The sequence below is a fragment of the Pogoniulus pusillus genome, chromosome 15, assembly GCF_015220805.1.
Source record: "Pogoniulus pusillus isolate bPogPus1 chromosome 15, bPogPus1.pri, whole genome shotgun sequence".
Lineage (NCBI taxonomy): Eukaryota > Metazoa > Chordata > Aves > Piciformes > Lybiidae > Pogoniulus > Pogoniulus pusillus.
The window spans coordinates 474,806-488,343 of NC_087278.1; the positions used below are offsets into that span (position 1 = coordinate 474,806).

Consider the following 13,538-nt stretch of genomic DNA (forward strand, 5'->3'; position numbering starts at 1 on the left):
CATAGTGTGTGCGGGGGAGATTCCTAATCCACCTCACAGTGAGTGGACAGGAGACTCCTGATCTGCTCCCCAGATCTGCAGCTGTAGCACAAAGAGCCTGGAAGGGTACCCTGGAAGAAGGCCACACTGGAAAAGCCACCGGCATGGAGCCAGTGGGCACCCCAGGGCCAGGCAAGCTGAGCTCTGCACTGCTCCACAGCTGCACTGCAGGAAAAGCTTTGAGCCAGTGCCAGAGGCTGTGGGGAAGGGCTGCAAGTGGGCATTTCCAGTGGTCTTAGGGCCACTTCTGCTCTGCACTTGCAGAGGGAGAAGGGAGAACTGCAGAACACACCAGCAGCCTCAGGAAGTGTCTCAAAAACACTGAGATGCTGCAGAGAAATGCATGGTTGGGGCTGCAGCACAGAGTCTGCTCAGCAGAGAAATGCATGGTTGGGGCTGCAGCACAGAGTCTGCTCAGCAGAGAAATGCATGGTTGGAGCTGCAGCACAGAGTCTGCTCAGCAGAGAAATGCATGGTTGGAGCTGCAGCACAGAGTCTGCTCAGCAGAGAAATGCATGGTTGGGGCTGCAGCACAGAGTCTGCTCAGCAGAGAAATGCATGGTTGGGGCTGCAGCACAGAGTCTGCTCAGCAGAGAAATGCATGGTTGGAGCTGCAGCACAGAGTCTGCTCAGCAGAGAAATGCATGGTTGGAGCTGCAGCACAGAGTCTGCTCAGCAGAGAAATGCATGGTTGGAGCTGCAGCAGAGTCTGCTCTGCCTGCTGCTGAGCTTCAGGGCAGTGGAACTGGGGAAGTTCTCAGCACCTCAACAGCCTATGGGGACATATGGCAGTGGTGAGGTCACACCTCTAATCCTGGGGTCAGTTTTGTCCCCTCACTCCCAGAAGGACATCAAGGGGCTGGAACAGGTCCAGAGAAGGGCGACAAAGCTGGGAAAGGGTCTGGAGAACGGGGCTGGGCAGGAGCAGCTGAGGGAGCTGGGGGTGGGTTAGTGTGTAGAAGAAGAGGCTGAGGGCAGAGCTTATTGCTCTCTGCAGCTCCCTGAGAGGAGACTGGAGCCAGCTGGGGGTTGGGCTCTGCTCCCCAGACTCAGGTGATAGGAGAGGAAATGTCCTGAAATTCTGCCAGGGGAGGGCTAGGTCGGAGACGAGGAAAAGTTTTTTTGCTGACAGAGTGGTCAGGGACTGGCACAGGCTGCCCGGGGAGGTGGAGGAGTCCCCATGCCTGGAGATGTCCCAGAACCCTGTGGCCATGGCCCCTGGTGGCCATGGTGGGGTTGAGTTGCTGGTTGGACTGGGTGATCTCAGAGGTCTTTGTGGCCTCCTCTGCATTCACTCCAGCAGGTCCTTGTCCCTTGTGCTGGGGGTCCCAGAGCTGGCCACAGCAGTCCAGTGTCACTCTGCTGTCAGGAGTCAGTAAGAGTGGGATGGGGCTGAGGGTAGCTGCTCCTGCCCTGCCTCACTGAGGCCAGCAGGGAAGCACTGAGCTGACGGACACATTGCCCTCTGCAGCCACAGCTCGGTGTGCAGTCAGCTAATTAACTGCCCTCTTCTCCCGCTCTTTAGGGCACGAAGCCTCCCATTCACTGCAGCTGTTTCCTCAGCAAGTGCCTGTGGCAATCCCACTGCAGTGCCCTGCAGCTATTCAGAGAGGCATGGAAAGGGCTGGGTTGGAAACGCCCTTAAAGGTCCTCCGGCTCCAGCACCCCACCACGGGCAGGGCCAGCTCCACTAGACCAGGCTGCTCAGGGCCCCATCCAGGCTGACTCTGGGGACCACCAGGGCTGATCTGGATGTGGCAGTCAGGGGTGCTGCCTGCTCTCTGCTAATGCTCTCTGTCTTCCACCTGCTGCTGCTGACACAGATTGCATTTTCTGTTCCAGCAGCAGGGGCACCTAAGGTCAGTATTTTACCATTTTGCTCTTATCCTTAGCTGGAGAATTTCTGCACTGATAGTGTCACAGCCAATATCTGCTGGCAATGGAGTGTAATTCGTCATGCCCCACAGCCTCTCTCTCCCACCCAGCAGTGTGACTCCACCAGCTCCAAAGAGCCACGGCCAGGTGTCCCGTGGGGCTGCCCTGTGCAAGCAGGGGCTGGCTTGCAGCTGTGCTCTCAATATCCCAACTTCCACACCACCTCCTTCCTTTAGCTTCTAATTCCACCCACCAGACTGCTCTGGAGTTCAGAGACGAGCCCCCAGACCCAGCTGTCATTAGACTGCTTAGGGCCCCAAACATCTTCCAGTTCCAGCTCCCTGCCATGGGCAGGGACACCTCCCACCAGCACAGGTTGCACAGGGCCTCATCCAGCCTGGTCCTGAACACCTCCCTGGGCAGCCTGTGCCAGTGTCTCACCACCCTCACTGTCAGGAATTTCTTCCTCTCCCCTCAGTCTTTCCCCTCTCCCAGCTCACAGCCACTGTCCCTCACCCTGGCACTCCCAGCCCTTGTCCCAAGTCCCTCCCCAGCTCTCCTGCAGCACCTGCAGGCACAGAAAGGCTGCTCCAAGGTCTCCCTGTAACCAGGCTGAGCAACCCCAGCTCCCTCAGCCCTATCCTCACAGCAGAGGTTCTCCAGCTCTCTGATCACCTTCGTGGCCTCCTCTGGACCCCCTCCAGCAGCTCCATTCCCTCCCTGTGCTGGAGGCACCAGACCTGGATGCGGTGCTCCAGATGGGGTCAGAGCAGAAGGGCAGGATCCGCCCCCTGTGCTGCTGCTCTCCCTGCTCTGGCTGCAGCCCAGGGTCTGGTTGTGATCTCTTTTCTGGAGTCACATTTTGCCAACCACCTTCTCTGCTGTGAACTCTCCAGAGCCAGGAGTGTCTGCAGGAGCTGCCTGCCAGATGACATGGTTGTAACTGGTTACTGTCTCCTGGAGGGGACACCACCTACCCTTCAGCAGGTGCAAACCCAGCAGTCACCCCCGCGGCCATCGCCAGGTTTGGTTCGTGCAGCTTTACAGCTCTGTGTCCTGCTTCAGCCAAGCTGGCAGCCTCCTCATGCCATGGGTTTGCTCTGGACTGCTTCCTTTTGCGCTTAAAGTGCTCAAATATTTATCCTGCTGTCACAGCCCACGTCCCCAGCAAGGCTGAGGTCCTGCTGTGTTAATTGCCAGGCACAGTGCAAACACAGAGCTCCATCACCTTCATTACTCAGGAAGAATGTGGGTAGCTTTGTGTGAAGGGCTCCTGGCTCTAGGACATACCTGACAGGAACAGGACCCTGCTCATGGAGATGGCTTCCTGCTGAAGGGAAAAGGATGGTCTGGATTGTCAGGGTGTGGGCTGGCTGCGTGTGGCAGCAGCCACAGCCTCCCACCTGCTGGTTAGGAGCATGCCTCTGCCCCATGGCCAGCAGCCACTGGCACTGCAAGGTGTGCAGTGAGCAGCACAAAGCTGTCCCTGGGTGCCTGGCAGCAGAGCCCAACCCCAGCTGGTTACAGCCTCCCTTCAGGGAGCTGCAGGCAGCAATGAGCTCTGCCCTGAGCCTCCATGTGTCCCTGTGTGCCCTGCCCTGGGTGCTGCTGCTCTGCAGGGGGCTGGACTCAATCTCTAAAGGTCCTTTCCAACCCCTAACATTCTCTGCCTGCCTCTGCCAGCAGCCATTTGGTCCAAGACCTCTCTGAGAGGGAGGCTGAGGTGCAAGTAGCTCGCAGCAAGGAGCAGCTGAGGGGGAGATGAGCTGCAAAGCTCGTTTGGGGTGCCTTAGAAAGCAGTTAAAGGCTTCTGTTTCTAACTGACTGCTGCTGAGATGGGGTAAGGGTTTGGAGTGTAAAGTGTGTGGAGATGGCTGAGGCAAATGAAATTCATGAATGAGTAACTGATCAGTTCCAGACAGGAGTGTGTAAATCTGTGCCTCTGGGCATGGCAAACTGAATTCACCTCCACTGCTGCTTCACCCAGAGGGGAGCTCACACTGGCACCCAAAGTGGCACTGCGCAGGAGGCGTTTCCAGAGCAGTGCTTCTGACAGCCCTGCAGCTGCATGGCAGTGAGAACGGTGCTGGGAGCCAGCCAGGGGATTCCACCTGACAGCTGCTGCTGCAAGCACCTTGCTGCAGGAGCAGGCACCCCTGCTCCTAGGGGACCCCACTCGTGTGAGCCAGCAGATGGGAAACAAACAGCAATGCCAAATGCACCCCCAGCACGTGTGGGGGTGGCACTGAGCTCTGGGGCACATCCAGCAGGCACGCTGAAGGGAAGGGATCCACCCAGAGGGACTTGGGAAGGCTTTAGAGGTGGGCCCAAGGCAGCCTCATGAAGCTGCACAAGGCTGAGTCTGAGGACCTCACAGACCATTCTTCTCACCCCCTGCCACGGGCAGGGACATCTCTCGCCAGCACAGCTAGCTCAGGGCCTCACCCAGCCTGGCCTGGAACATCCCCAGGGAGGTTGTGGATCACAGAAGCACAGAATATGGTTGAAGATCACATTCTGTGCTGTGCTCCACAGCCTCCCTGGGCAGCCTGTGCCAGTCCCTCCCCACCCTCACTGCCAAGAATTTCTTCCTCTCCTGTCCCCTCTCTCCTCTCCCAGCTCACAGCCATTGTCCCCCGTCCTGGCACTCCCAGCACTTGTCCAAAATCCCTCCTCAGCTCTCCTCTAGCCCCTCCAGGTACTGGAAGCTGCTCTGAGGTCTCCCTGGAGCCTTTTCCTCTGCAGGCTGAGCGCCCCTGTGCTGCAGGGCAGTGTGACTCTGGAGCAGGCACACAGGCTGGCAGTCTCTGAAGACATCTGGAGGCACAGAGCAGGGGGGCCTGGGCCATTATCTCCTCTCATTCCTGTGACTAAACATCATTACTCAGTGGCTCAGTAACTGTCTGTCCCAGTCCCAGTGATCCCCCAGCTCCTGACACTCCAGAGTCACTCCAACCACTCCTTGCAGTGGAAGTCTCCTGAAATATTGGGAGGCCCAGGAGGGAATTCGGTGCCAGGCTGCAGGGAGCTGATGTCTGCTCTCCCTGGCACAGGAAAGGAGCTAACAAGCCCCTTGGGAGCTGGGGCTGCTCATTCTCTTGTCTGCTTCTCATTTAGAAGCAACCTGAAGGTCTCTGTCAGATACCAGGCAGAAACAATTCCCCTGCTGGGACTGAAACATTTACCTGCTAAAACTTCTGGTGGACCCAAAGAAATGAATCTGCTTAGAGACCTGCATAAAGCCTGAGCTGGAGACAGGGCCCTGAGCTGTTGCTGCTTCTGACCCCTGGAGAGGGTTTGGTGTTGAGCATGGAGAAGAGAAGGCTCCAGGGAGACCTTACAGGGAGATAAACCAGAAACCTGGACCCAGGATGGAGCACGGAGGAGCTCCTTTGTCTCCTGCACCTCCTCTAAGCTGAATGCAGAAGCAGCTGAGTTGCTGCAGTTGCACTTCAATTTGCATCTGCTAAGGATCGCTCTCCTTTGCCAGCTCCAGGGGAAGAGCTCCCTTTATTTTCTGTGACTCCTGGTGGCATGGATACTCCTCCAGCACTCCAGCTAATTATCATATTTCTGCTTAGCTGACAGCTTTATTCTCCTTCAGAAATATCAAATGCTTTGAATTTATACATGTGGAGAAAAAAACAATCCCCATTTGTCACTCCACTCCAAACCACCTGACAAAAGAAGTGTCTGCTGTAGGAGGGATGACTCAGAGCCTCGTTGTGAGGGCTGCTACCTGATAGCAGTGTGAAATGTGTGACCTGACTCATTCATAGAGCTCAGGCAAACCAAATGAGCTGCTCTTGCCGCCAGGCACCCTGCTGCTGCCTCCCCCCCTCCCGAACACGGATGGGCTCTGGACTGCACAGGGTTGCTCTGTGGACATGGCAGGCACGGCAGGAGGGGGACCAGGCCAAGGGACAGCCTGCTCTGCAGCCCCCGTGGGGGGGCTCATGTGCAGCCTGTTAAAGGCAAAGGCTGCGACTCTCTGACCCAGGAAATGAGATGGAAGAGAAACTCAAGGTCTGAGTGAAGCTAAGCACAGCCCCCACCCATATTTTTCCTGGGAGATGGCCCTGCAGGAATGATTTCTCTCCCCTTTGAAGGATGAAACTAGAAAGTCTCATTTCCTAGCAGAACGTGATTGTTATCTCTCTGGATTATCATCTCATTGAGCTTGCTTGGCTTGCCTGGCTCTGTGATTACTATCTAATAAAGCAATACTTGCAGGGACTCCTGTACTGGGAGCAGCCTGGGAACACTGGGCACAGAAGAAGGTGAGAGTGTGGTAAAGCAGCCTGAAATCTGTGTTAGAGCCACCAGCCCCTGTCTGAGCAGAGGCAGCAGAGAGCCTGCTCACAGGTCAGCTTTGGCTGAATGGAGCAGCAGGAACACCGTGAGACATGCGTGGCATGCAGGGAGGAGGCACTGGCAGGTGGCATGGCCCTGTGCAATGTGTGGGCATCAGGCCTGGGCCAGACACCACAGAGCTTCCTCTCTCTGACTGGAAGCGGCAAAGGGGTGAGGCTGCCTGAAGCTACCCTTTAGTTTAGTCAGATCATGCAGGGAGAGCAAAGCACTAAAATGCCAAGCACTCCCTGCCTGCCAGGCCACGGGCAGCTCACGTCTGAGCTGGAGCATCTGCCTCTTGTCAGCAGGCAGGCAACAAAACAGAAGGAAGCTTTCGCCTTCACAAAAAGCTCTTGTTCGGGTCCCAGCCCCCTGGGCCAGTGGCCACGGTGGGGTCATGCAGTGGCTCGCCTGGATGATCTTAGAGGTCTTGCCCAGTCCAAACAGTTCTATGCTTCCACGATTTAATAGAAGCTTGGGATTGTTTGGGAATGTTGAAATCCAGAGCTGAACTAACACTGGCAAATGCCAGGAGCTGCACAGACAAGGCTGCAGCAGCAAGGAGTACAGAGCCAAGAAACCCTCCCAGGTCTTGACTGTTTTGCTGCCAGTGATCAGAGCAGACCTGGCCACAGCTGGGCTGAGGGCAAGGCTCAGCTTTGCAAAGCTCCCTGCACAGGACCTTATTTCAGCTTCGTGTCTGTAGTCATCTGAAATAAACAGAGAGAGGTCCCCGGGGACCTGGGCTGGGAGAGAATCCCAATCGCCGTGAAACAAACATCCTCAAGCGTCCCAATTAACGGCAGCCTGCTGGTTATGGCTTCCCATTAGGCACCACTTAAACTGGTTATGGCTCCTAAGCTGGTTAGTGGCTTCTAAACTGCTTAGTGGCCTCTTCAGACAGTAGCCCCTGAACTCCTCCAGTCGATGGAATCCTTTATTGCAGCTGATTTGTCACTGTCGGCGACACTTCTAATCTCTTAAATCCACACCGGTTCCAGAGCTTTAAGCCTGCCGATTCTGGTGCAAACCCAGGAAGTTAGTCCTCTCCCTCCTCCTCTTCTGCAAAGCCAAAGCTGCTAACAACGTGAAAGACAAAACCCCTGCTCCGTGTGCACAGAGCTACAGAACGAGACAGGTTTTAGTATGAGCTACAGGATGCAAAGAGGAGAAAGAAACCAACCAAGCTGTGCAGGGTGCTCTGCTCCCAGCAACACTGCACAGGGACCACCTTGGCTCGGTTTGTTACTGCTCTGAATCCGACAGATTGGCAGAACAAAGCAAAAGGAACTATTCCCAGAGCTGGGAACTTGCACATCCTGGGATTAATCTTCTCAGATTTGTGACCTAGACCGGCAAAAGTTTTCCAGATCTTTTATGAAGTTGGCATGCAAGCTTAGGACAGCCTCTGCTGACAGCTCTCCAGCTCTCTGCCCACCACCCAGCTGGGTCTGAAGGGGAAGCACAGGTGGAAGAGAAAGGGGAAGAGCACAGGGGAAAGAAACACGGGGGAAAGGGGAAAAGAGGAAAAAGCACAAGTTAAAAGGGGGTAGAAGAAAGGGGAAATACAGGGTAAAGGGAAGAGAGAGCTAAACCAGAGGGAAAGGGGAGAGAAAGGGGAACGCCCCCCAGGTTAAGGAGCAAACGAGAGGCTGGAAAAAGGAAAGCAGAGGCCAAGAACGCAAGCAGAGGGCAGAGGGGCCGGCGGCAGGAGCAGGGCGTGCGGCGCTGGCTCCGTGCCGGGGCTCGGCGCAGTGCCCCCGGGCTCAGCCGGCGAGCAGCCGAAGCATGCAGGTGATCGATTCCCGTGCGCTAGAGCAGAGTTCGCGGCCACAGACCTGTTTCTGCTCCCCAGCATCGTCTCCTCCTCGCCAGCAAAAGCCTCTCCTCGCACACCGCAAGCCCCTGGCGTCGGCGAGCGCTGAGCAGCGCGGGTGGGCTCCGGCCCTGCCCTACCGGAGCCGGGCCCGGGCAAGCGGCGCTCGGCCGAGCCTCAGGCGTGCGCCGGAGGATCCGCTCCCGGCGGCGAGCTGCGGCCGTCGCCAGCATCCATCAGCGGCTGGGAGCTGCCGCCCGGGCTGGGGGCTCCGGGACGGATGATGTCAGACACCACCCGGCTGCAATCTCATTGGCTTCCCTCACCTGGAATCATCTCTTAACCCTCAGCTGCCAGACGCTCCGCAGGCAGCCGCCGAGCCGCGGGCAGATGCGCGCAGCCTGCCCCTTGCTGCTTCTTTAACTCTTTGCTCTCCTCCGGCTTTCCTTTTTCCCTCACAGAATCAGCCAGGATGGAAGAGGGCTCCAGGCTCACCCAGCCCAGCCTAGCACCCTGCCCTGGCCAAGCAACCAGACCATGGCACTAAGTGCCCCAGCCAGGCTTGGCTGCAACACCTCCAGCCATAGAGACTCCACCACCTCCCTGGGCAGCCCATTCCACTCTCTCTGCCAACAACTTTCTCCTCACATCCAGCCTAGACCTGCCCTGGCACAGCTTGAGGCTGTGTCCCCTTCTTCTGTCCCTGTGTGCCTGGCAGCAGAGCCCAACCCCAGCTGGCTACAGCCTCCCTGCAGGCAGCTGCAGACAGCCAGGAGGTCATCCTCTACCCCTTCCCCATTCTTTTCTTCCTTTCCCCTCTCCGTTTTTTCCCCACAGAATCACAGAATGGTAGGGACTGGGAAGGACCTCCAGAGATTATCCAGTCCAAACCCCCTGTCAGAGCAGCAGCACCCAGGGCAGGGCACACAAGAGCACAACCAGGAGGGTTTGGAAAGTCTGCAGAGAAGGAGACTCCACAGCCTCTCTGGGCAGCCTGCTCCAGGCTCCAGCACCCTCACACCAAACAACTTTCTCCTCAGGCTGAGGTGCAGCCTCCTGGGTTCCTTGTGCTGTACCTGTTGTGCCTTGTCCTGTCCCTGGGCACCTAGCACTGGGTGACCCTGCTCTGGCAGGGGAGTTGCACTCCAGGTCTCCCCCAGCCCTGCTGCTTTGTGAGTCTATGATTGTGTCTTTTTAAGCCCTTCAAACTAGCAGGAAAACTAAAGAGCTGCACAAGTGCAGCTGCCAACCTGCTCTTTGCATGCTGAGCAGCAGCCCAGACCTTCTGTGGGAAATGAGGCATAAAGCACATGGGCAGATAGCTGCTGTCCTGACTCCAGTGGCACTGCCAGCTGTGCTGTGTCACAGGCAACATCATCAATCCTGGGAGCTGGTACAGGAGGCAGATTCACTGCTTAAAGAATTGATTTGTTTTCAGTAAATGGACATTTTCATCATGTTCAGCCTGGGGAAGGCTCCAGGGAGACCTCAGAGCAGCCTTCCTGTACCTGAGTGGGCTACAGGAGAGCTGGACAGGGACTGCTGATGAGGGCTAGGAGTGCCAGGACAAGGGGCAATGGCTGTGAGCTGGAAGAGGGCAGATTGAGACTGGATATTAGCCAGGTTCTTTACAGGAGCCCCCCCTTGGCTGTGCTCCTGTGTGGCCTGTGCTGGCAGGGCTGGGACTGGATGCCCTCCAGAGGTGCCACCCGAGGCCTGCCATGCTGTGATTGCATGGTGGGGGAAGTCAGGGCACGTTCCGGCCAGGTGGAGCAATGCAGCCAAACTGCTGTTTGGTCTGGGCTATTGCTGGCTCTAAGTGCCAGGAGCACACACCCTGTGGGTGTGACACCTGTCACCACACCCCACACCAGCCACCGTGCTGCTGCTCAAGGCTCCTACCCCCTCAGCAATTCCTGCTGCTTACCTGTGCCATCAATCACACAGCAGCAAAGCTGCCTGCCCCACTGTCCAAATCCATCTCTCCTGCTCTGCAATTCAGTTTTGTCACTTTGCATGGCAATGAGCCTCCTTTTGATACCCACTTCCAGCTGCACTGCTGTGCCTTCTGAGCAGAAAGAAATGGCCAGAGGCTTTTGCTCCAGCCTGCAGTACAGTCTGACTAATGGCTCACCCTCCAGATCCCCACTGGCAGGAGCTGTGCTCTGAGTCCCCAGGATTTAATCTCCTGAGCCTCCACAAGCCTGACAGAGACAGAGGGCAACAGCAGAGCTGTTCATCAGGCTGCTTCTAGAGACCTGCTGGCTCCTGCCCTGCGCATGGAGCTCACCGCCTCAGATGCCCTTTCCTTGGGCTCCCCCTGTGTGCTGGACTGGCTGTAGCTGGCTCCTTCCTCTCACTTCGTTTTCTCCAGGGAACAGACTGAGGCAGTCTGTAAAAATAAATCATGTGCTGGAGTTGGGTTTTTGTTGTTGTTTTGTTTCCTGGTTGTGGTTTTTCAGCCAAGTGGGGTATGAGTTTACTGTAAATAAACACGCAGCCACCTTGCTCTCCAGTGAGAGGGAAAATTCCTTTCCCTAGGTGAAAGAAACCCCAAGAGGACAAAAGCTGCAATCCAGCAGGTGCCTTCTGCACAGAGCAAGAGGATGTGGGAATGGGGCTGAAATACCTGAGAGGAGGCTGCGGGGAGCTGGGGCTGGGCTCTGCCCCCAGGTGCAGGTGATGGGAGGAAAGGAAATGTCCTGAAGTCGTGCCAGGGGAGGCTTAGGTTGGAGATCAGGAACGATGTCTTTGCTGCAGGAGTGGTCAGGGGCTGGCACAGGGAGCTGGTGGAGTGCCTATGCCTGCAGGTGTTCCAGAGCTGTGTGGCCATGCCCTTGGGGCCATGGCTTAGCGGTGCTGGGCTGCTGGTTGGACTGGGTGACCTCAGAGGCCTTTTCCAACCCAAAGCATTCTCTGGTTGCATGAGAGTGGATATTTTCGTTGCCAGCAAAGCAGAACTCAGGTTTATTGGTGTGGATTTCCCAGGAGCTGCAATCATGACTGCATTTAATTGCTTGACAATTATTTCTGTCACATCAGTTTAATGGTTAAAGCAATTATTTATACTACAAACCAGAGCTCTGCACCAGGCACTAATTGAAACCCACAAGTGGCTGCTTCAGGCTTGCTGAACCTCTGCATTATTGATGTGGACAGGGCTAGGTCTGGAGATCTGGGGAGGACCAGAACTCAGCCAGGGGAGGAGAGGGCTCAGACACTCAGTGTGCAAGCTCCCAGCTGCAGCTCCCAGTGCCGGGACTGAGCTGAAGGCCAAGCCAGGCACAGCAGAGCACTGCTGCAAAGGTGATTTGCTTCTGCTCCCTGGCAACCTGAGCCACCTACTCTGGGGAAGCTTCATCCAGGAGATGGCAGCTCTGTTGGCATGGCCACTTCTGGCACTCCTCCAGCTGGACATCACAGCAAGCTCCTGCTGCTCCCAGAGGGGAGAGAGTGCAGAGGAGGAAGAGATTCCTGCCAGTGAGGGTGGGCAGACACTGGCACAAGCTGCCCAGGGAGGCTGTGGGTGTTCCCTGCCTGGAGCTGTTCAAGGCCAGGCTGGATGAGGCCCTGAGCAGCCTGTGCTGGTGGAGGTGTCCCTGCCCAAGGCAGGGGCTGGCACTGGGTGACCTCTGAGGTCCCTTCCAACACAACCCATCCTGTGACTCTTTGATATCTGAGACGTAACCTTTCCTGCTGCCTAAGCCCAGAGATTGCTGCGGTGGCTGTGCAGGCACCAGGATGCTCTTACAGGGAAGGGGGAAGCATGGAGGTGCTCCTGCAGTGAGCAAGGCAGGTGCCTGTGCTGTGTGCCCCGTGAGGAGCAGTGCGACCTCTACTCAGGGCACAGCCTGGCCCTCCTGTGCAAGTTGGGCACCGTGGCAGCTGGCTGAGCTCCAGAGGAGTGTGACACAGACACCCTCTGGGCAGTTTCAAAGAGAGGTGAAGATGCCTGAAGCATGGAACGACCTCCTGCTGCCCTGAGGGTCGCAGCAGCACAGCGCTTCAGCCCCGCAGCTCTGCTCAGCAGCACTCTGGGCTCTGCCGGCGGTGACGGCGCAGCTCCTGCTCCTCCTGCGCCAGCCTCAGGGGCTCTCATCACTGCATCCTGGGAAAACCGAAGCCAGAAATGGTAGGATGCAGGCAGCCACAGTCTGTGCATGAGCTGAGCTGCTCAGCCCTCTGCAGTCACCCCCCGGCACCCAGCCCCAAAGGGGATGGACACTCTGTTACTCGCTTGTGTTTGGACTAATCAATAACTTCATTATTGACTCCTGAAGAAGCCGTTCAAAGTTTAGAAGCTAAGATGAGATCGAGGTAGGACAAACATCAGAGGAAAGTCTCCTAACGACTTCACACCCAGAAGCCAGAACACAGCCACCACTTCGCAGCTCTTTCCCCCCTAATTTCTGTTTAATTAACACTGCCTCTGGTTGTCAGCTGCAGCGCAAATAGAGATCAGAAACAGTCCTGAGAGACACAGCTGCTGTGCTACAGCTGGGCCAGGGCACAGGGACCAAAGGATGAGGAGAGCTGCAGAAAACAGAGTTCTGAACAGTAAACACTCAAAGGTGAGCAGCCTGCCCTGGGGCACAGTTGACCATCCTGGAGCAGCCTTTGCAGCTACCACTGCAGCAGAGCTCAAACCAGCAGGCAAAGAGCAGTTTGTGCAGCCCCCAGCCTGAGACCCTGAACACTGCACATCACGACGCAAGCATCCTGCACCTCAGCTCCAGCTTTCCCTCCTGGGAGTGCCAGCTGCCAATTCACAGGGCATGTGGAAGGCAGCAGGCACCAATGCCAGCTCCCGAAGGGCACACACTAGGTGAGAATGTGTCAGATGGCAGAGGATCACAGAAGTGTTTGGCTTGGCAGAGCCTCTGAGACCATCCAGTCCAACCAGCAGCCCAGCACCACCATGGGCACCAAACCATGCCCCCAGGTGCCATGGCCACACCTTTCTGGAGCACCTCCAGGCATGGGGACTCCACCAGCTCCCTGGGCAGCCTGTGCCAGTCCCTGACCACTCTTGCAGCAAAGAAATTGTTCCAACCTAACCGTACCCTGCACAAGTTCAGGACATTCCCTCTTCTTCTGTCCAGTTCTGGGCTCTTAGTTCAAGAGGGACACAGAACTCCCTTCAGTCAGTTTGTCCCCAGTTGTAGTGAAATGAGAGAGTTCTGTGCCACTTCCCTTGCCCTCACCCCCTGCTTTCAGTGAGGGTCTAAAAGCAACTTGCTAACAGCCACATCCCTTTAGACTTGCCTGCTGCCCAGTGTCTTGCTTTGCACTTTCTCTTGCCTCACTGTCCCCTCCCCATCCCCTTGCCCCCTTCCCAACCCCCTACGACCCCCAACCCGCTGTCCCTTTCCCAACCCTCTGCCCCCTTCCCAACCCCCTGTCCCTCTCCCAACCCCCTGTGCCCTTCCCACCTCCCTGTCCCTCTCCCATCCCC

The 13,538-nt window shown here is 56.7% G+C and overlaps 1 protein-coding gene across 7 annotated transcripts in view; it reads right to left on the reverse strand.

Annotated features, from left to right (window-relative positions):
* Window positions 1-13,538, reverse strand: part of MGAT4C (MGAT4 family member C) — a 103,518-nt gene that overhangs the window by 15,691 nt on the left and 74,289 nt on the right. For 4 of the 7 annotated variants that reach the window (XM_064154869.1, XM_064154871.1, XM_064154873.1 and 1 more), the window contains one exon: window positions 10,374-10,475. The exons of 2 other annotated variants lie outside the window; for them this stretch is intronic. The gene's annotated coding sequence lies outside the window, so the exon portion shown is untranslated. Of the gene's footprint in view, window positions 1-8,105; window positions 8,371-10,373; window positions 10,476-13,538 lie in introns of those variants that run through there. One more of the 7 variants, XM_064154875.1, reaches the window with a different exon arrangement.